Raw genomic sequence first — 19,010 nt, forward strand, 5'->3', positions numbered from 1 at the left:
AGCCATGTGGCTATTGAGCACTTGAACTGTGGCCGGTCCAACTTGAGTTGTGCTGTAAACAAAAAATAAACCTCAGATTTCAAAGACTTAGTACAAGAAAAAGAATGTATAGTATCACTATCATTTTTATACTGATTACATGTTCAAATGATAATATTTTGGATATATTAGTTAAATAAATATATTATTAAAATTAATTTGACCTGTTTATTTTTATTTTTTTAAATGTGACTACTAAAATATTTAAAATTACATGTATGGCTTGCATTGTATTTCTATTGGATAGTGCTGATACATCATGCTGTGAGACACACAAAAGAAATTCTGGGGGCCAGCTGGTGGCATAGTGGTTAAGTTCACCCGCTCTGCTTGGCTGGTCCCTGGGTTTGTGGCCTGGATCTGGGGCACGGACCTACACACTGCTCATCAAGCCATGCTGTGGTGGTGTCTCACATACGAAATAGAGGAAGACGGGCACAGATGTTAGCCCAGGGACAATCTTCCTCACCAAAAAAAAAAGAAAGAAAGAAATTCTGGGACTAGTAAGGATAGCACATGACCACTGGCAGGTTAGGTTAGAGTGTCCTCTGGTCTAAGGACTTTCTAGCTAACAGTAATTTCATGTTTATGTTACTGAGAGTCACTCTATAAACATTAAAAAATTGTTACTGTGCACTCTCTCCACGTTTTTTTTTTCCAGTATAGATACTTTTCTCAGTATTAAGGCATTTCTTTGGCTCTGCTTGCAACCAGCCTGGGAGAGGGAGGGCCGTGACCCTGGCCGGGATTTTCGGAGGAGCGCGCAGAGGGCAGCCCAGCGCGGGAAGAGGCGGCCCGGCCGAGCGTGGGGAGCAGCGCCCCCGCCCCGCGCGTCCCCGGGCTCCGCGCGGCAGCCAGCCTGACGGCCCGCGGCGCCTCTGCGCCAGCGGCGGCCTCCGCTCTTCCGGGTGGCTTTTTCCTGTAGCTTTTCCTGCTCTTCTGCCTGTAGCCTCTCGCGCTTTTTCTGATTCCGACGGAATTCACGGTGCCTCCGTTTCTGTTCCCTCTCGCAGAGCTTGGCTCTTTTTCCTTCTCTCTCCAGTTCCTCCCGCTCCTTCCGTTTCCTTCCCTCTGCTCTGCCTCTTCCTCCCGGCGCGTTTGTTCTTCTCTTTGCTGCCATTTCTTCGTTGAGGCCTCACTCAGGTGTATGGTCGACTCAGCAGAAACCTTGATGCTGGAGGCCTTGCTGCCCTCGCGCAAGACACGGGCTTCATGCTGTGCCAGGCGCCAGGGCTGGATGAAGCCCACGCATCGCGGTGCTGGACAAACGCCTTGAAGACCAAGTGTCCCCCGAACTGCAGGTGTGGGAGTCCTGGCTCGGCGTCTCCTCGGGCAGGGGTCCAGCACGGGGATGTCTACGGTCTGTATCTCCCTAAACTTGCAAACACCTTGACCAGGACCTGCTCGCTGGGCTTCTCGGGCCGGCTCCTTCAGGGTGAACCATGAGCACGGCAGCCCCTTCAGGCGACTCGTGTCCAGCCGCTCTCCCAGCAGCGTGTGGTTCATAACCTGTGGGACGTGAAGAAGGAGTCCCAGTCGTGGCAGGTGGGGAAGCCGCTTCTGAACTCGGCAGCACGCACCTTGAGGGTGTTGGAGAGGCGGCTGAGCTGGATGGTCTGGCTGCAGAGGCAGGCCAAGAAAGATTTGACCACACTCTTTTTTAAATTTCAGATGTACATCATTTTAGTTCAATTTCTGTGTAGACTACGCCAAGTTCACCCCCCAAAGGCTAATTACCAGCCATCACTGTACCCACGTGTCCTTTACCCCTTTCACTCTCCTCCCTCCCCTTCCCTCTGGCAGCCACCAATCTAATCTATATATCTCTGTGTTTGTTGTTGTTTTTATCTTCCACTTATGAGTGAAATCATATGATATTTGACTCTCTCCATCTGACTTATTTTGCTTAGCATAATACTCTCAAGGTCCATCTATGTTGTTGAAAATGACAAGATTTCGTCTTTTTTATGGCTGAGTAGTATTCCATTGTGTATATATCTATCTATATATATATATATATATATATATATATACCACAGCTTCCTTATCCATTCATCCATTGATGGGCACTTAGGTTGTTTCCACGTCTTGGCTATTGTGAATAATGCTGCAATGAACATAGGGGTGAAATATCTTTTCCAATTTGTGTTTTCATGTTCTTTGGATAAATAAATACCCAGATGTGGAATAGCTGGATCATATGGTAGTTCTATTCTTAGTTTTTTAAGGAATCTCCATACTGTTTTCCATAGTGGCTGCACCAGTTTGCATTCCCACCAGCAGGGTATGAGGGTTCCCTTTTCTCCACATCCTCTCCAACACTTGTTTTGTTAATTATAGCCATTCTGACAGGCCTGAGGTGATATCTCATTGTAGTTTTGATTTGCAATTCCATAATAATTAGTGATGTTGAACAGCTTTTCATGTGTCTGTTGGCCATCTGTGTACCTTCTTTAGAAAAATGTCTGTTCAGATCTCTTGCCCATTTTTTAATTGGGTTGTTAGGTTTTTTGTTGTTGAGATGTATGAGTTCTTTATATATTTTGGATATTAATCCCTTATCAGATATATGCTTTGTAAAGATCTTCTCCCAATTGTTAGGTTGTCTTTTCATTTTGTTCATGGTTTCCTTTGCTGTGTGGAAGCTTTTTAGTTTGATGTAATCCCATTTGTTTATTTTTTCTTTTGTTTACCTTGCCTGGTGAGACTTGGTATTCAAAAAGATACTGCTAAGACCAATGTCAGAGAGTGTACTGCCTATGCTTTCTTCTAGAAGTTTTATGGTTTTAGGTCTTACATTCAAGTGTAATTTGTGTATGGTCTAAGATAATGGTCTACTTTTATTCTTTTACATGTGGCTGTCCAGTTTTCTCAATACCATTTATTGAAGAGACTTTCCCTTCTCCATTGTATGTTCTTGGCTCCTTTGTTGAAAATTAGCTGTCCATAGCTGTGTGGGTTTATTTCTGGGATCTCCATTCTGTTCCATTGGTCTGTCTGTCTGTTTTTGTGCCAGTACCATGCTGTTTTTCTTACTACAGCTTTTTAGTATATTTGGAAATCAGGGATTGTGATACCTCCAGCTTTGTTCTTTTTTCTCAGGATTGTTTTGGCTATTTGAGGTCTTTTATTTTTCCATATAAATTTTAGGATTCTTTGTTCTTTTTCTGTGAAAAATGTCATTGGGACTTCGCTAGGGATTGTACTGAATCTGTAGATTGCTTTAGGAAGTATGGACTTTTTAACTATGTTTATTCCTTCAATCCAAGAGCACAGAATATCTTTCTATTTCTTTGTGTCTTCTTCGATTTCTTTCAAAAATGTTTTATAGTTTTCAGTGTACAGGTCTTTCACCTCTGTGGTTAAATTTATTCCTAGATATTTTAGACATTTTGTTGGGATTGTATTCTTAATTTCTCTTTCTGCTATTTTGTTGTTGGTATATAGAAACACAACAGATTTTTATGTGTTGATTTTTTACCTTGCAACTTTACTGTATTCATTTATTATTTCTAATAGTTTTCTTGTGGATTCTTTAGGGTTTTCTATATATAAAATCATGTCATCTGCAAATAGTGACAGTTTTACATCTTCCTTTCCAGTTTGGATCCCTTTTATTTCTTTTTCTTGCCTGATTACTCTGGCTAGGATTTCCACAACTATGTTAAATAAGAGTGGCGAAAGTGGGCATCCTTGTCTGGTTCCTGTTCTTCGAGGAATAGCTTTCAGTTTTTCACCATTGAGTATGATGTTAGCTGTGGGTTTGTCATATATGGCCTTTATTATGTTGAGGTACTTTCCTTTTATACCCATTTTATTCAGAGTTTTTATCATAAATGGATGCTGTATCTTGTTAAATGCTTTCTCTGCATCTAAGATCAGAGATGATCATGTGATTTTTATTCTTCATTTTGTTAATGTGGTATATCAGACTCTCATTCTACACCTCGCCATTAAAGTGGATGAAGTCCATGGTGCTCTTGGAAACCTGGAGGGCGGAGAACTGGTGAACTGGAGAAAGGGTGCATCATGCCCTTCAGCCTTTCCATCACTTCCCAGTTGAAGATGGACTTCTCAGCTGCTTCAGCTGCAGGAGGGCTGGGCTGATGGTCATCTTTGTGAGGGCTTGAGGTAAAGGCCATACAGATGGCAGAGCTCCACTGTCTCAGACACGTTGTGGACTGTGGTAGCTGCTGCTGTAGCCGGGGAATTGGGCCTTGGGGCACTCTGCCTGCGTCCCAGGCTGCTGCTGCTCTGGCCCAAGCTCGCTGCCATCCCTCCCACCACGACCCCAGGATGCATGGCCTCCAGGCAGCATCACCACTGTCAGCCGGAGTCCCCCTGAAGTGACCCACTCCATTGCCACTCGCCCTGTGACAGTGCTTTGGAGATACCAAGGTGAGTAAGACACGTTAATTTGTGCCTCTGAGGACCTCAGTCTAGAGAGAGAGGCAGAGAACAAGTAACCAGTTACAACTACGCCTTTCAGGATGCAGGGACCTTGACTGTCTTGTTCATAGTGTATTGACATTGTCTGGCCATACTGCTGGATAAACATTTGATGAATAAATAAATAGATGAATGAATGCAGAGTCCTAAGGGAACACAGAATGGAGGGGTGAGGGAAGGCTTTCCAGAGGAAATGCTGACTCTAACGGATCAGAAAGAGGTAGCCAGGCAAAGCAGGCTGGAGACAGTATTCCAGAAGGAGAAAGAGCAAGGTTGGCTCAGGTTTACAGTAACTAATTATGCCTGGATTAGAGGCTGGTGCAGGAGGTGATGAGAGATGAGGCTGAATATGGAGAGAGTCCTATGATGGAGAGCCTCATATGCAAAGCTACTAAGTTAAGATTCTCCTAAAATCAGTGGAGATCCATTTACAAGGAGAGAAGCATCATTATGATATTTGTGATGTAGAAAGATCATTGTGAAAGCATATAGAGAACTGGTTGGTTGTAGAGTGGCTACTACTGGAGGCAAGACCAGTTAGAGAATTGGTGAATAATTCAGGCAAAGGAAGATAAGAGTCTGAACCAAGGCAGTGATACTAGAAAGCCAAGAGAGGGGAGAGGGAATTAGGAGAGATGTAAGGGGTAGATTTGACAGGACTTGAGGACAGATTGAATGTGGGGGTTGAGAGAGGAGGAGCAGGGGGTAATGACCAGGTTACAATCTCAGGCAACTGGGTAGGCGGTAGAGCCATTCATCAAGAGAGGGAGCACAGGAAAAAGTGGTCTAGGGATGGAGCGAGGTGGACTGGAGAATAATGCACTTACATGTCAAGTCTGAGGTGTCTGTTGGGCATCCAATTAGAGATATTAACAGGCAATTGGATGTACAGAACTGGAGCTCAGGAAAACCATTTGGAAAAGAGAAGCAGATTTGAGGGCATCAAGACAGAGGTGATAATGGAAGCCGCCTTCAGTCTGGAGGTGACTATATTCATAGGTACTTGGGGAGCACTTGAGAAGAAGTTATTTAAAAATATTATCAAGATAGTACTCAGGAAGGTCAGCTTAGTGGCTAGACAGCAAGAGTGGCTGATGGTCTTCTCCCAGAATGGGGAAGGAGCTGATTTCTCATCTTGTCATCACCACTCCCTGACATTTTTATGTAGTCAACCTACTGCTCCAAGATGTACAGGAAAGGAAGCAAGATTAGAAGCAGGCTCTAGGGGCCAGCCCGGTGGCACAAGCAGTTAAGTGCATGTGCTCTGCTGCGGTGGCCTGGGGTTCGCCGGTTCGGATCCCAGGTGCGCACCGACGCACTGCTTGTCAAGCCATGCTGTGGCGGCGTCCCATATAAAGTGGAGGAAGATGGGCATGGATGTTAGCCCAGGGCCAGTCTTCCTTAGCAAAAAAAAAAAAAAAAAAAGAGGAGGATTGGCAGATGTTAGCACAGGGCTGATCTCCCCCCCCCCCCAAAAAAAACAAAACAAAACAAAACAAAACAAAAAGAAGCAGGCTCTAACAGGTTGACCTTTGTTTGTTTCATCTAAAAGTCTTAAGTACCAAAAAACAAACAAATAGAAAAAACACTCTAAAATACACTCCTGCCCCTGCCCCAGGCATTTGGATTAGCAGAATGAGGCAGGGCAATAATTTAGGCATGATGCTCTTCTAAGAATCTGATTATCCATAAGTAACACATATACCTCAAAAAAATCACATGTAAGTTAAGGTCCTGACATAAGCCCTTCACTGCAAACATATTGAAATGGTAGAATAAATATTTTTGGTTCCAAAAAAAAAGAGATAGGTGGGCTCCGGTTGAGAATTCCCTAGAGCATTTTTCTCCAGGAAAAGGAAAGGATAAAAGTCATGGAGGCATGAAACAGCATGACATATTTGTGCTGAGTGGTTCTAGGTGGTTCTAGGTTCTAGAGTACATGGAAGGATAGTTGAGACCTGAGCTAAAAGGACTGACTGGGGAAAGAATTGAATCACCTTTTAAAAATGGAAAACATTTATTGAAAGTTTATTGAAGGACAGTAAGTAAATATATACCATGCAGAGACATACCATGTTCATAAATATGATAACTCAGGATCATAAAGATGGATTTTTCCTCCAAAGTAAATTCAATGCAATGCCAATCAATATCGAAAGGATTTTTTTAAGTAAATGTGACTGACTATTAAATTTAAATAGGAGAAGGGCTAGGAATAACCAAGATCATTTGGAAAGGATAACAGGAATGTACCCTACCAGCTATCAATATTAATCTAATAAGTTTTAACAACTAAAACATTGTAAGAGGTATTTCTTTCTTTTATAATTTTTATTTACTTATTTTTCCCCCCAAAGCCCCAGCAGATAGTTGTAGGTCATAGCTGCACATCCTTCTAGTTGCTGCATGTGGGACGGGCCTCAGCATGGCCGGAGAAGCAGTGCGTCGGTGCATGCCCGGGATCTGAACCCGGGCTGCCAGCAGCGGAGTGCGCGCACTTAACCGCTAAGCCACGGGCCGGCCCTAGCTATTTCTTTCTTAAATGTTGAGAAGGAGTCACCGTGACTGCCTTTCCACGGCAAGCTGTGGAGGAAAATGAGCAGATTTGAATCTTAGAAAGATCACTGTGGCGTTATTGTACAGGATGACCTGGGTTGGCGGGGGTGGTAGTGGCAAGATCAGAGTTGGGGTGACGTGATGGCTACTTCAGAAAGTCTGCAAAGAGACGCTGAGATGGCAAATGAGGACAGTGAAGATAGAGAAAGAGATCTGAGTAGAGAAAAGTTTAAGAGGGAGAATCAACAGACCTGGAGTTTTCCTTTGTTGGAAGAAGGTGGGTTGGGCAGGAGGCAAGGGAAAGAGAAGAGTCGAGGATAACTTCAAGGTACCAAACCTGGGCAATTGATTGGATGTTGGGTCCATGAACAGAAAGAGGAACTATCAGAGGAGACCCAGATCGTGTTGACTCTGGGGTGTGTTGGTTTTAAGGATCGCTGGGACAGACAAGTAGGCATCTGAGAAATAAGAATGGGGCTTGGGAGAGTTTGAGGCAGACATCTTAAGAAGTTGTTGAAGTAATGAAAATAAAGTTCACTAGACAGATTCCAAGTTCAACAGGGAGAGAAGGAAGACAGAGTAGGTGAAAACACTTCCTGGAGGATGACGCCTGTATCTGGGCGGTGAGGGGTGGGAGGATCTGAAGAGGCGGCCGCGTGGTGCAGGAGCAGCCAGGTTAGAGGGCGGATGCAGAAGCTGAGCGAGAACAGAGGAGGCTGGAGAGCACTGGCTGTGAGGTTGGTAAGCGAGAGGAACCTGCCAGGTGCTGAAGAGGAGACAGGGGCTCAGCAGGAAGGAGACTTTTCATGTTTCCATCACACATGCAAAATGATAGACACACCCTCGCCTTTGCACTGATCGCACGTGGATGGCATCTCACAGTCTGTGAGCTTTGCTCTGCGTAGTAATGCTCGGGGCAGGGGCGATGACACTCTCCCTCGGAGCGGAGCAGAAGGAAAAAGGGATCGCAAGACAGGCAGTCTGCGGGCCACGGGCCCCGGCAGGCCTCGCAGCTCTGGTTGCCCCTCTCACACCCTCCGGAGGAGTCTTCTGAGTAATATCTGAAACCACGGGGGAAGCAAGGACTGAACACTGAGCTCTGCTCCTAAGTTGAGTGTGGTGGAAAAAACATAGGCAGACAGGGTTCATTTAGAGAATGGGTCACTTTAGACTCTTCCCTCATTAGATTCATTACTAATTATATCATAAATCTAATCTTATTTGTCAGCTGGGCATGACAATTCCTCCCCTGCTGTCTATGAGGATCGAGTTAGATAACACACGTGAGAGGATCTAGTACTCACCTCACGTAGCAGCATCCTGATAATCGTTCAGTGCCTCTGCCTCCTGTACACCCATGTGCTTCCCCCTTTCACACGGGCCTTAAGTTGTGTGGAGTGCAGTCAGGGAATAGGAGACATTTTAAATGTACCTCTGAGTGGTTCTTCTAATTTCTCAATTTAAAAAAACATCTTCAAATAGGAGGTGACATGAGTGATGTTGACAGTACAAGATAATAGATGTAACTTCTTTCGTAAAGATTTTTGGCATCTAAATATAACAATAATCACTATTCATTAAGTTTCTACTATACACCTGATAGTCAACTAGGGACTTCATAAACATTGGTTCACCTTATTGAACTTAAAAATGAGCATGGCAGGTGGGAGCTTGCCCTTTGGAACAAGACTGCATGGGGTCGAAGCCCAGCCATACCACTTATGAGCTGTGTGACCTTGGGCAAGTCATACAACATCTCTGTGTCTCAGGTCTGTAATATGGGGCTAATGTTAGTAGCTAAAATTAAACAAGTTATTACTGATAAAGTTGTTAGAACAGTGCCTGGCACATTATAAATAATTAATGTATACTAGTGATAATTACAAATCCCATGATTAATCCTCATAACAAACCTTATGAGTTAGATATTATTATCACTGTTCTAGAATGTAAAAACTGAGGCTTAGAGAATTTAGACAACTTGCTTAAGGTCAAACAGCTAGTGGGGTGATGTGATTTGAACGTATCTCTTAAATTCCACTATAACAGAGCAGTGCATTATTTGAAGGTAAACAAAAAATTTTCAAGTAAGATAGAAGAGAAAAAAGGAGTCATTGTCAAAGATGAACTTCTAGGGGTCACCTGACCCATCTTGGTGTCTCTGGACATCGCACACTGAAGCCATCCTACAGCCCGAAGTCTCACCCTCGGTTTCTCTGGTGCAAAACTATTGGCCCCATCAGGTTTTTTAAAATTTATTTTACTTCCACTAAGTTGTTGAAAACTAAAACCAGGGCTGGTTAATGCTGAGCCTGCCTCCACCTGTCAGTGATCTGAGTGAGGACACTCGTCCCTTGGTGGCCCAGCTTGTGGCAAGTCAAGCCTTGTCTCACCTTGTGCAGTCAGGTGAGGAACAATGATGCTCTGAGTCAGTCAGGAAGACTCAGAGGTATCTGAGAGACAGAGTGATGAAAGAACAAAAGAAAGCATCAACATGAACTGAATGGTTGATGAAGATCACACAAGACTCAAAAGAGAAAGGGGCAGGGAAAAGTGCAAATCACACTTTTCCCCAGAGGGAATACACAGGATTGAAGTCAGAAGATCTGATTTTTAGTCTTGCCTCCACCATGTATTAGCAGCTACACATGGTAGCTTTGGGCAAGTCACTTAACCTCTCTGAGCCTCAGTTTCCTCATCTGTAAAATGGAGAGAATAATATCAGTCTCATAGGATTCTCGCAGAATCAAATCATAATGTAGAGATACACTGTGAGTGGAAACACTTTGTAAACTGTAAAGCAACATAAACGTTCTGTACTAATGTTGTTATTAAGATGAAAAGCATCAATAGGAACCATAGGGAAGAAAGTTTATCAATACCAAATAGGTTTTAAAAATTACCAAAGGTAATGCTAAAAGAAAGACAATGAAGAGTTTAGAGGATCAGATTAAAAGAAGAGAAGAGTACAATGCCACTGCTTACTTTGACGACTCTTGTGCATGAGGTGACTATGAAATCTCTGAGCCTCATAGCCTTGAAGGGGATCTCTTGCATAAGGACAAACAATAACTGGGGTCTTCAAGAACCTGCTCTGAGGGGCCGGCCCGGTGGCGTAGTAGTTGAGTTCACGTGCTCCGCTTGGGTGGCCCGGGGTTCATGGGTTCAGATCCCAGGCATGGACGTACTCACCACTTATCAAGCTGTGCTGTGGCAGGCATCCCGCATATAAAATAGAGGAAGGTGGGCACAGACGTTAGCTCAGGGCCAATCTTCCTCAGCAAAAAGAGTAGGATTGGCAACAGATGTTAGCTCAGGTCTAACCTTCCTGACCAAAAAAAAAAAAAAAAGCCTGCTCTGAGGTTAAACACCAAAATAATTATGTGCACTGGGACATGGTGCAAAGGATTATATATCTGCCTTTCCAAGGCAAAGAGATTTAACATACAAAGTTTATGCAATGCATATGGAACATTGATTCTATAAAAGGAACTAGTTCAGTTAAATATCTCCACTTATACCTCATTTATACCCCATTTATTCTCCATAGGAGATTTATGGTAACCATAAGCCTCACTTCCCAGTGGGTAACTTCACACACCATAAAACAATTGTCTTCTTAATTCCGTGGTCTGAAATCTATTCAGATCACAAGATTATACCCTTTTTGTGTGTATAAGAGTATTTAATGACTTGACTTGAGGAAGATGGAGATTCTTTATGTGTGATCCAGATCTTTTCAGACACTTATTGGGATGAAGATGACGGGCTGAGCCAGGTAGCCCCATCCCCTCTCCTGTCTGGCAGGCCCCTTTCTTCATTGACCTGTATGGTTAGTGTTTTTTGAGGGCTGCTAATATGTGTGGCTCTGTGCTGAGTGTTGTAGTAACGTGTGGAAAATAAGAGGTGTTTTTCTTCCAGGAGCTTATAATTTTCTTGGGAAGAGATATATAAGAAGAATAAGCACTTGAAGGTCAAGGTGTTTGTATTATTCATCTTATACATACAAGGTGCTCTTCATTAAACATGTGTTGAATGAATGAATGAATGAGTGAATGAATGAAGTAAATCAAAACACAAGGCAGTGTGTAGCACTACAATGAGTGCTAGAAGCAGTAATTGCTGTAGAACTGAATGGAAGAGAAGAGATGTGCTCATCCCGGCAAAACCATTGCGGGAAAGTCCAAGGTTACAGCCCTTCAATCTGGATTGGGAAACTCTCAGTGCCTGAGGTTACTGACTGGGAAGGAAGAGTTAGCAACAGGCCTGTAGTCAGTCTTTCTCTTTACTGGGGATGCCTCAGGGAAGAAAGAGATGACCCAGTCAAATCCTCTTCCAGATGTGCTGGTAACCAGACCTTCTGATAAACACACTAACAGTTTTTCCTAGCAGAAAAATAATAGAGAGTTCTTATCTGTGGAATGCTCTTAGAAGGACACATCTATATGTCTAGGTTGCTTATGGTAACAAAACCCGTAATTTGTGGATATACGGGGGCATGGCAGGTTGGAGAACTAGTGGGACATAAATGGAGATATTTAACTGAAGTTGTTCCCTTTGTAAAACCAATACTCCACATACAGTGCTTAAACCTCGCATGTTAAATCTGATCAGAACAAATCCTAATGAAGAAGAGAAAAAACCTACATTCATGGTCTCGGACTTCTCAAAGGGAAGAATGCTTCCCCTTTGCCTTGTGATTGCTTGTCGGGTAACCCCCATTCCCCAATTCCTTTATCATGTACTTACAATGCGCGCAAATAAAATGCCACATCCACACTCGTGTCCTTGCCATTAATCTGACTTCGTACACGGCTGCCCCCCAGAGGCAACACTGGACTTGCAATGTTGAAGATCCAGGTTTCAGGCTCTGCTCAGCCTTTGCTGGGCGACCTTTAGATCCATCACCTAACTTTTCAGTACCTTCCAATATCTTTGAATACTAATCACCTCGCTATCTGTTGAGAGGATTAAATGAGATAAGTACTATATGTGTACATATGTAAATAATATTGGGTCACTCACCTGCTCAGTGGCTCTCCTTTGTCCTTAGAACAAAATCTAAACTCCTCAGCATGGCCTTTGCCTGTCAGACCTCACCCCGAAATCTCCCTGCCCCTCCGTCTGCTCCAAGTACATTGGCTTCTTTCTATTCATCAAACACACCGCATGTACTCACAGCTCAGTGACTTTGCCCTGGTGTTTTCCCTGCCTGTAATGTTCTCCCTCCAGATCTTTTCACAACTCTTTGGTCTGTCCGTCTGTCTATCTGTCTTTTTGGGCATTCAGTTCTCTAGTCAAATATCCCTCCAGGAGGCTCCCCTGCTCCCCCCGCCCCAGCCTGCCCAGTCTAAGTGGTGCTTCTCCCAGCTGCTCTCTATCACATCAGCCTCTTCCATTTTCCTCATTGTACTTATCATGATCTGGAATTATTTTGCTCACTTATTTGTTTCACAATTTTCTCTGAGGGTAGGGGCCATGTGTATTTGGTTGACCAGTCTCCCCGCAGTGTCTCAATAGCACCTGGCCTATGGGAGATGCTTCTTAAATATCTGTGCATCAATGGATGTGGACATGCTCCACAAAGGTGTAAGGAGGCAGGTGTCCTGGAGGATGTGTTACAGTGACCTGCTGTGGCCGAGAGAGCAGAACAGCTCTTCAATCTCCAGAGGCCTTCTTTCTCAGGGATGCTCTGAAGGAAGTGTCACTTTAGACAAAGGCAGGTGAGCAGCAGGGTGCAGGGCAGTCCTTTTGTGAAGAGAAGGGCTGTGAGCCCCCAAACAAGCGAGGGAGCTCCTCACAGCACCCATAAAAAGGCAACCATCACCGGAGAGGGAGAGACCACATGGAAGATGTCAAGTATGGGCCAAAGAAGAAGGAACAAAAAGGCCTAGTAAACTGGGTTTGGAATTGGAACAGCAACATGTGGGGAGGCTGCTGTGGGAGTGGGCCGCCCCAGCAGGAAGGTATATTTTGTCATTGACCTTGTATATTACTGCTAGCGCATTAGGGCATAGCAATAGTAAAAAGCAGATCGACTTTTAGTCTGCTTTACCATTATTTTTAAATTGTGTGTCCTTACCAAAATATTCACTCTCCCTTGGGCCTCCCTCCTGATTCTTGATGTATCCCCACAGACCATGGGACTTGGGTCCTGCCACTGTGAAGGGAGCATTAGTGAGAATGTGGCTTGGTTCTTATAAAATTACTCTGAAAAGGCGACACAGCGGGGAGACGCATGGATGCAGAACCCAGTCAGTACACCACTTTGGAGAGGAAGGCCCTTCCTAGACTATGTTACACACTTTATTGATTTTTTTTGAAATTAGTGTTGATGATGTTATTTAATGATGATGCTGGTGTTTGTCCCCAAATAATCTACAAATCTGATCCATTTTTCAGGTGCTGGAAGAAATGTGAGGAGCATCAATGAAAAGATTCAAAGCAAGAACAGGATCTGCTTCAGTCCTCCTTTCTAGATAGGGGAATTGACTCTCGGTGCTTGCTTTCAAGTTCTGGGCCAATCACACCTGGGTTTGGTTCCTACTCTTACAGTACCTGTGCCCAGGTACGTGTTAGAAATTCAGCCTTGGCAGTAGCCCACAGCCAGTAGGTCAGCCTTGGTGAGAGGCAGCTCATTCTGTTGGGAAAACACAGAGCCTCCATTTCTACCAGTATAGCCACTCCATTCATAGGCCCATTGCTCAAGCACTGGGTGGCCAGGGAGAGATACTGGCTAATATTCACTGGGTAATCATCCTGTACACCTGGTTATTGAGCATCTCCCCTAGAGCCAATGCCCTTGTGCCCACTCCTATAGATCCACCTACATATCTCCAATCCTGCTAGTTGCACCCCCCGACCACCTAACCAAGCCATTTTCCCCTGCTCAGAAGCCTTTGTATATTCGTATCTCTGGCCACTTCTCCCATACAAAGCGAACAACCAAGTGTACCCATTGCAGCTCTGTCCACTGGGATGATTCCCCCCACTCCGTCCTTGAAGGTCAATATTGAATGACTATAATATGACAACTGTCCATTCTCTTCTTTCCCCAATATACCAATCCAACCCACCCATGAATCAGACACAAGAATTTTCCTCTTCCACCACTGGATCATGTGGAAGCTGCCATGAAACCATGTGCATGAATTGAGGAAGAGGCACTAGTGCCACAAAAGTGACACACCCTCTAGACCTGCTTGGGTCTGATCGTTACGAACCATTTTTCATCATCCAATGGATAGTAGCAGCTCCCTATGATTCAGTGGTTATGACGATGCCCAGCAACTCCATTCTCACGGTCACTTGGTATCTGTGGTCAGGCGCTCAGTCTCTACAAAGTCACAGCAGCCCTCACGGAGCTTCTTTTCCTATGGTGAGTGGTTCTCTGCTACAGAAGGTGTGACCATGTCCAGAACCCTATAAGTCTGTGCTGTGATTCTCCTGTTGGAGCTTGTCAGAGACCAAACAATATCCTTTCCACCACGGATATATATAGCGCCACTGGGTCTGCTGGATCATTTAGCACAAGCTTCAGGGCAGACTGCAATGCAACCCTAACCTGCAGTCAAGTCCTTTCTTACTCTGGTCTCTACTCAAAACTGGCTGTGTCCAAAATCCAAAGGGGCCCAACAAGCACTGAGCCTGTCTCTCAGTGGTTAAGGGTACAAGATGCTATAATATATACAAGGTTTTCTCCTTAAAGAGAATGTCCCAGTTATCTGGAGTCCAGTTATCTGGGACCCCAAATAAACTGCACCAATATGGCAGCCCCCTGAATCTTCATTTTATCTTTTATCCTTTGGACCACATGTCTAACTAGAGCACCCACAGTATTTGCTACTTTCTGTTCACCAGGTCCAATTAACATTATATCAGTGATATAATGGACCAGCATGTTATGCTGCAAAATATCGAGATGACCAAGGCTGGTGGAGATGATTTTGTGTCAGAGATCAGGAGAATTAATATAACATTGGTCCAAATCAGTGAATGTACATTGCTGTCTTTTCCACATTGTGAGCTCTTCTGATCTCCTTTACTGACAGATTTGGGGAAAAAAAAAATGCATTCCCCAGAACAACAGCCATATACCAAGTGGCAGATCTGTAACAATAAAGATACCACATATAGTACAGCAGCTATAATCGGGGCCACCTTTGTTTAAGTCTATATAACCCACCTTTATGGCAACAATCTACCTGTTTTTGCTGTTGAACTGAATAGTAATATAATGGGGAGGCTTTAAGATCTTGAGCTCAGACCCTATATCTATATGGACAGGGCTCATATAGAAACTTTCCCAGTGTATACTCCTATTTGGGGAAGACTTGAAGGAATATGCATTGTATATACTTGCTGGAGGGTTGCAGAAGCCTACCTCTAGAGACCCATCCTCCCATCTCAAGTGATGGGCTTTGGGTCTGAGAACCACTCAGATATGAAAATTCAAAAAGAGATAATTTATAGCGGAAACTGACATCAGTCTTTTTCTCACCAATTCTTCATTTTTTTCTGGTTATACAAGTCAAGCATCGCCCCAGTTGGTGACCCATTTGTCTCACCCCTAAGAACACCATAGTCTATTAAGCATCCCTATAGATCCCTGCAGCTCTGACAGATATTCCACCCTTACGTTAACTACGATAATTATGTCTATCTTGCATTTGATGCTCACATGCTGCCACTGGCCTCTGTTACTCTGAAATCTTACTGTTCCCATTGACAACAGGAAGATTAATTTTGCAACAGCACCTACTATTGTTAATCCCAGCCTACAAGGACAGCCACCACTGAGCTTTCAATGATTCTGGTGCCCCTCACTAGTACGTTCCTTATCACTTTTACAAAAGCAGGACCTTCTGGGCCCTCTGAGAATCTCGGCAGCAGGTGGCTTCTCTGGTCTTATGTAATAAGTCCATTTTAGCATGCCCACCTCTCTGATCATGCTGACCCCTTCCTCCATATGCTTCCACATCAGTTCTGCCACCTTCATCTTATTTGCTAAAGGTCATCAGCACATTCAAGCTTCAAGGAGTTGTCCCAGCAGCATAGTGGGACCACCTACATGTTTCTTTGCTGGGACAGTTCATCCTGAGTCATGGGAGAGTTCCCCAGTGTCATTTCACTCTCCCCTACCCAGCTTTATATCCTGCTCCTCCAGCTCCCTCACCCACGCCGATTCCCTCAAAATCCACTCCTGCGCGTGCTCCCCCGGTTCTGCACAGTACACACTAGCCATGCCCTGCAATTATTTTGGTGAATACCTATTTCTACCATAGCAGGTATTAAACCTCCCCTCTTGCTGAGACCTGACCCTAGTTATTGGTCTGGAGACAAGGAACTGGAAAGTGGGGATGGCAGTGTCAGATCTTGAGAAAAAAAGTCATCTTGCAACAAGAGACCTCAACTGAGGTCTCTGCACGGTCTTCAGGAAAGGGGAGGCTGCCCTCTCTTCTCTAGCAAAGAGGACTGTTGCTTTTGCCATCTAGGTGGATTCAGAGACATTTAGGGAGGGGTTCAAGGTTCTCAGACACATCCGCACAAATTTCTTCATCCTGGAGCTCTGACTTGAGCATAGAAGACCGGTAGAGGCTGTGCATTCAAGTGTTCTTTGCAGCCCTGCCACCTTATTCTTAAATCTTGGGCCTGATTTTTAGCATAGGCTGTCCTATAGCTTCAAGAGACAAGACTTTCTTCAGATGCTGCCAAGCAAGCCTTCTGGCTTTTACAGTTTCCCTTGAATTAATAGTTGGCTGAGCCGCATCTGTTCTTTTCCTTCAAAGTTTCCAAGACAGACATCCAACCAACTCCATCATCTTTATAATTACCATTTCCCCAAACCACTCAAGTGCTGAGCTTTCAATGCTTCCCCTTTCACTTATACCTCATCCCAAACCACCACAGCAAGAGCCTTAGCAATTGCGATGCTACAGCTAACCCCACCCCACTTACCACCCACCATCTCATCAGTAACTAAGACATTTTTAGAAGCCCATTCTAACAGTGCTTTCTAGGGCTAGTTCTGGTACAGAACTTGAGATTAGGACTTGAGTGCAGGTTGTTTATTTGTGAGGTAATTCCAGGAACCAGGAGTGAGAGAGAAGGGAAAGTGAATCAGGGAAGAAAGAAAAGCCAAGACATATAAGTGTGCATTGTCTAAGTCGCTCCTATCTTGATTCCTCTGGTACCTCCTGGAAAGTAGAATTGTCCGCCTGAAGAATGGAAAGCTGGAGTATTTATTTACTGGCTCCCATCCACCATTGGTTGAAGACTGCTCCTGGGGCCATTCCTCCCCTCCCTCCCAGGCTGCACTTCGTAGGGTCACCCTTGAATATTAATTAAAGTAATAATCTACATGAATAGTATAACCTCATGAATTCTGAGCCCTGTGGACATAAATCCTTTCTTTAACCCAAAAGACCCTCATAATCATAGGCTTATAGATAATGTTCATGAAATTTTGGGGTTTCGTACTCATGGCAACACTACCTGTTGACTACAAAGATTCAATAAAATAGACCATGTTAAAGCTCCCTTTCAGTTCTTTTCAGAAGACTAAGAAGCCCTCAAAAAATAGGCAGTAGAAACTTTAAGTGAATTTTTAGCAAGATTAAATTAAATATAGATAACAATTTAATTAAAGATTTCAATAGGTCTATCTTAACCTTATTGCCTTAAATGTTAATTATCTTAGCACTGAACTTTAGACTTCAGAAGGTTGTTCCTGTACAAATTTCTTGGTTATTAAATGCTACACTAAAAATCCAACATGGGCACACAATAGTCATTACAAATAGTTTCTCCAATATCAAACACACACACACATAATTACATTTAATAATATATTTGGAAGGATCTGACCGTTAGAAAACAATCATAAGAATATTTAAGAGTGACCTCAGCATCATGGGAGACTTGATCCCTTTGTCTCTCCTCTCTAAGTTACAACCAGTAGGATATCCATAGACAAACAAAGGATCTTCTGCACAGCACACTGGAATGCCTGAGAGCTCCATACATCTACACATCTGACGGTGGGTGGACTGCACCTCGTGGAGGCGGTGGAATCAGGGGAGCAGCAGTGGCTCTCAAAACTGGAGGTTCCACGAACTGCTGCAGCACCCAAGACCAGAGGCTCCAGGAACTACAGCACTCATGACCCAGCCCCTCCCCCTCACCCAGTAGCAGCAGCACCTGCAACCTGAGGCTCCAGGAACTGAGGCAACACCTGCAACCGAAGTGCCAGGAAGCACAGCGGCACCCGCGACCCAGGCATCCCTCCCTTGTGGCAGTGTTGGTAATGCCCACAACCCCAGCCCACCTGGCAGCAGCAGGGATGCCTGCAAACCCAGCTCTCTGAGCAATGGTGGTGCCAACATCCCCAGAAAACCCAGGAAAAGCAGCAGAAGTAGTGCATACAGCAGCGGGCCCCCAGCTGCAGCAGCGCCCAAGGCCACGGAAAGCCAGTAGCAGCAACAGTGGAACCTGCAACCCTAGTCCCCACAAGCTATAGCAGCACCTGCAACCCTGGGCCCCTATAGGCAGTAGTGGTGCCTGCAGACCCAACAACCCCAGATGTAGCAGAGACACCCACAACCCTCACTCCTGCCCCACCCTCACCCTTCCCCCACTGCAGTGAGGGAACCAATGAGCGAGGTGACCCCAGAAGCAGCAGAGGTACTCACCAGCCCAGGACCCCAGTGGCAACACTTGTGACTGCAACAACACCAGAAGCAGTAAGTCACCAGCAACTTCAGAGGCACAAGCAGCACAACAAGAACACTGACAACACCTCTGGCAGTGACAGTGGAGGGTAGAAAAGTGCTTGCTCTCAAATACAACCAGAACCAGCTCAGAATCAAAGTAAACAAAGCCCTACCTAAATAAGAAAGGACATCCATAGACAAACAAATAAGCCAGCAGAAGGACAACTCATCAAGCACCATGAAAAATTATCGTAA

At 44.5% G+C, this 19,010-nt stretch overlaps 1 pseudogene; it reads right to left on the reverse strand.

Moving 5' to 3' along the window:
- Positions 1-665: 665 nt before the first annotated feature.
- LOC147914373 (uncharacterized) lies at positions 666-18,325 on the reverse strand (annotated as a pseudogene).
- Positions 18,326-19,010: the final 685 nt, after the last annotated feature.

This window comes from Ceratotherium simum, chromosome 20, assembly GCF_057802395.1.
Source record: "Ceratotherium simum simum isolate JZ-2026a chromosome 20, ASM5780239v1, whole genome shotgun sequence".
Classification (NCBI taxonomy): Eukaryota; Metazoa; Chordata; class Mammalia; order Perissodactyla; family Rhinocerotidae; genus Ceratotherium; species Ceratotherium simum.